Here is a 4,585-nt window from a genome sequence, read left to right as displayed (position 1 = left end):
GTTACTTTTTCACAAAAACAGTAGGTAGTGAAGCAGTGTAAAGGTCTTTTTGTCACATTCTGCTTTTGTGGAGGTATCAGCTGTACAAACACTCTTTCCTCTGTCTCCAGATTTGAGTCCATTCTGAGGGACCGTGTCATGATCACCTCTGGAAGTGAGGGAGAAATTTATATCAGTTTTATAAGCTTTATAACTTTTTTATAAGCTTTCATAAGTTTAACATTGTTTATTAATATACCTAAATTCTCTGTTTAAATCAGAGAGCAGAACTTAATGGATGGTGAGGTAGAATTGCAACTCCATTCAGAAAGATTATTTTGAAGGCAGTAGAAGGAATTTCAGGAATTTCAGATTCAGACCATTCCCACCTGCCACTACACAGCTTCTTTTAGTCCTTTGGAATTTGCCTCACAGCATGAAGACTCTTCCAAAAGCAAACAACACTCAGTGCTCTCCTTTGGGGGATATAGTGGTTATTGCTCACACTTACTTTACAAACAGATGAATGAAGAGCCACATAAAATGCAGGCAATTTACAAGGCAAAATAAATAGGATTTGCAGGTGTAGTTTAATTTACTGACAGAAAACAAAATATCACATTGGAATAACTTGTTTCTGAGCTGGAAAAGGAAAGCTAGAAAACATGAGCCCTGGTGCCGCTGCAACTTGGGTGTTTCTCTGTTTCTCCATCATGGAGCAGAGGGGCTGCAGTTTATGTTTTAATTGATGGAACAAGGCAACAGGAGACAAATCACAACAACCTGATCTGTTTTGATGAGACAGGGGATAATTAATGACTAATGAAACTAAAGATATGGGACAAAATCTTGCAAAGAAAAAAAAATTACAGCATCCTCTGAAAACTCTTCAGTTTTTCTCACTCATAGCTGCAATTTGGTGTCACTGAGACCCCCCTCCCCTCCCCTTAAAACCACAACTACAGTTGATGGAAAAGTTCCTTTAATAACTTTTCTTTAACATTCCCCAGACCTGCCTCTCAAACCAGGCCTCCTGGGAGGCCTCTGTGTGGCAGTTCCAAACCGTAATAAATTAATCAGGGAAGAACCTCTGGATATGGCAGCTGTATTTTTCAAGCCATAGGACTTGTATAGTCAATCCACAAACTCCTCTGGCCAGAAAAGCTAAACTGAATGGACAAATTCCAGGTGGTATGAAACTGACTAAGTTAACACAAAGAATAAGATGTCCCATTTGCATCCTAGACTTTTTACTCTTCTATAAAAAATATCTACCAGGACATCTGTTCATCTTTGTAATATACTCTTAGGGCTATGAAACAGAGAATGCATATGAATTAAATAAAGTGGAGAAGAAAATTTAATTTTATTAAATAAAAATACCTATGAGACTCTTTCTATGTCTTTCTCTTTTTTTTTTTTTAATTTCTTCTAGATCCACACTGTTTGAGTAATTCTAAAAAGAGGCACTGAAAAATTGCTGAGATAAAAGTGCATGCATAGGTAAATTCAAGTGACTATTTGCTAAGAAAGGAAACTACCTAATTGACCTTAATTTACCTTGATTTGCCTTTAAGTTAGGATAACATCCATCAATTTTAGCTAAAAAAAACAATGCAGACAATGTCTTCAGCAGGTCTGCATATTTGTACAGAGACCTCTATAAAATGAAAAGGCTTCCATCACTGTTGATTATTTTTTTTAAAAAAAGCTCATTTTCCATCTTTATTTCAGCTGAGAGGCAAAAAAATAATGGCATGATTGGCACAAGACTATGTTATCCCAAAATCTGTACTGGTAGGCAGAACCAGTTCTCATGAGGGAAGCTTACAGAGATATAACAATAAAGGCAGGGTGGACTTCCAGGTTTGCAGCAGCTGCACCATTTCCTTAGACACCAGACTATCAATTTATTCACAAGATGGAGTGGCTTCCTGCAGACTTAGTGCGGCCTTCAGGCTGAGCTCAAATTAAGGTGCTTAGTCCAAAAAATGGATGTTGAGTCCCCTAGCCTAGAGGCAGAGCTGGTCGATCTTCATTTATTTCGGATGTGTGTAGATGTCTCCTGCTGACCCATTGGCCTGGACTAACACTGCAGCAGGTGAGAGTCCACATTGTTCACTTTTAGGTGCAATGAGTTTGATTTCAGGTGCCTGAACTTGGTCCAGTCCCCAGATCTGGCCAGTGATGGGCTCAGAAGTGAGAGAAATTTTTCGATAGCATTTTATTTCTTCCCATGAAGACCAAGATGGGGGCATTTCAGCAACTTTTCCAACTGAAGAAAACTTTCCTCAGACAAAGGAGCTGCAAAATGCTCCTGCTTCCCATAAATTATAAGTAATTATGGATTACAAACATTTTTAGAGCAAAGATTTTTGTCTTTGTTCTGAACCACTTGATGCATCTCTCTGGTGCTGTGCTGTAATGGAGTGAAATGAGCACTTCTGGAAAGAGCCAAACAAAGCTGCTGATGATTCTCAGAAGTAATTTAACAACCCAGTCTTCACTCTTTGAGGTTCTTCTGTTCCCTGATGAAAATCAACAAAATGACCTTTTCCTACCATCAACTAATCTGAATTTCTACATTTTGTTTTGCTCCAGATGTTGCTATCTCTCTGCATAGTGGTGAGATTGTTTGCTGAGGATAAGATAGTTCTTCCTAGAGACAAAAGTGGCTTGTATTAAAAACTTATGGATTATGTAGGATCAGAATTTTATTATACTGCCTACTTGAAGTACAATAAAGGCACTTTAAATAAAGCAGTGCTGAATGGCATAAACAATTTCAACAATTTTAATAAAACCAGCTAAATATGTCAGTGTGCTGTAAATAGATACTTAGCATTTATGAAGATAGTAATCAGGAACAATTATTGAATGAGAAACAGAATTCGATTTATTTTGAACTGATAGTCTTCTTACAGTAGGTAGTGTAAAAGACACACAGATTTCTTTCAGTTCTGTACTTCTTACTCACAAAACAAAAGGAAATTCCTTCTAGTGCCTTCAAAATAATCCCTTTGAGTGGAGTTGCAATTCTTCCTCACCATCCATTAAGTTCTGCTTTCTGATTTAAACAGAGAATTTATGTATATTAATAAACAATATAAGACTTATGAAAGCTTATAAAACTTATAAAGCTTATACAAACTAATATAAATTTCTCCCTCACTTCCAGAGGTGATCATGACACAGTCCCTCAGAATGGACTCAGATTTGCTGGGGAACAAAACTTGTATCATCTCTTCTTGCTGCCTTTTTTTTTTTTTAAGTAATTTTTCAAGATTCTTTCAAAGTAAATGCCTGGAAAATGATCTTCAGAAGTCAAAAATGCTCAGTGCAACTTTCAATTTCAAAGCCATGCCTTTTTTATTGTTTCATCTGCCTATTGTGGTTTCCTTAACAACACCGAGGAAGGAGGGAGATGCTCAGCTTTAGGTTGCACCTGGAAAATGCTGGTGGCCCCAGGAGAAACTCAGAGCCTAGCTACCCTACAGCAGAGTGGTATTACTGGAATTATTCATGCCATGAAAAATGCTCGTGGGAGCGCCAAAAACTGCAGTGACGATGAAGTCTTCCTACAAGGAGTCAGTGAGGTTTCAGAGAGGGTTGGGTTTGGGGAAATGTTCTCTGCTCTCACCATTTTCCAGCTCCCCAACATGTTTGGTCCTTCCAAGGACTTCACTGCCTTGATAAAAGCTGTATCAAAAGGCAGCACTGAGGTTACTTTTTCCTCTCACTCTCCTGTTCAACAGCACATGTTCTGCACTGGCTTAACCTCAGTGCAGTGATTAAACCCCACTGATTTAACCTCAGGATTCCGTCACATCCCATCACACCTGCAGCAGGGTTTTTGTGCCTCTGGTGGGGCTATGGATGGTGAGCAGTGGTTCTGGCTGCAGGAAAGGGGAGGGTGCCTGACACAATTCATCTGAGCTGCAGCTGAGATGACAAAATCCCCACCTACAGCCATGGAGAGACAGCAAAGAAGTGGTGAAAATCAGGGCACTGTGCTGCAGGTGCAGTGTCAGACCCAAGTGCCCCTGAGCATCTCCTGTTTGTCACCTTGAGCTCTGTGTCACACTGACTGCTGCCAGAGCTGCCTCACAGGGGTTTGGATGACAAACCCCAGGGGTTTGGGGTTTGCTGAGCAAACTCTGGACAATTCTGAAAGCACCAGCCTGGCTTTCCCCTGTAGAAGTGAGCCTTCCCTTTGTCAGTGGGGAGGTGATGGACTGCTGGGAACAGGACTATCCAAGGAAAGCTTTCCTGCCTGGGAGGTGCCCAGCATGTCCCCAGGTGAGTCACAGAGGCAACAGCAGTGTTCAGTAGTGCAGCACATCCACACAGGCTCCTCTTCTTCCCCAGAGCAGCTTTGCCTCCATGTCTGCAAACTCTGATACGATTAAGTCAAAGAAAGCTTTGTAAACTTTAGGGAGCAGTTCCGGGTCATTCAGACTCAGCCACATCATGGGTCTCATGTTTTTCTCCTCCAGAGAAGTCAGACTATTCATTTCATCGGTCACTTATGTGATACACTGGCTTGCTCTCACATTTTCTGTTTCAGCCATCTAAATATCCCTTTCCCACATCTAGTAATGAAAGA

General features: G+C 40.4%; 1 long non-coding RNA gene across 1 annotated transcript; it reads right to left on the bottom strand.

Moving 5' to 3' along the window:
- Positions 1-1,999: 1,999 nt before the first annotated feature.
- On the bottom strand, positions 2,000-3,846 carry LOC137473485 (uncharacterized). The gene is made up of 3 exons (XR_010998844.1): positions 3,791-3,846; positions 3,620-3,757; positions 2,000-2,507 (listed from the first exon to the last, which is right to left on the bottom strand). It is a non-coding gene; the product is annotated as an uncharacterized lncRNA (long non-coding RNA).
- Positions 3,847-4,585: the final 739 nt, after the last annotated feature.

This window comes from Anomalospiza imberbis, chromosome 4, assembly GCF_031753505.1.
Source record: "Anomalospiza imberbis isolate Cuckoo-Finch-1a 21T00152 chromosome 4, ASM3175350v1, whole genome shotgun sequence".
In the NCBI taxonomy this organism is placed as follows: domain Eukaryota; kingdom Metazoa; phylum Chordata; class Aves; order Passeriformes; family Viduidae; genus Anomalospiza; species Anomalospiza imberbis.
The sequence above is the reverse complement of the archived record's forward strand: the minus strand, read 5'-3'. Positions and strand labels throughout refer to the sequence as shown.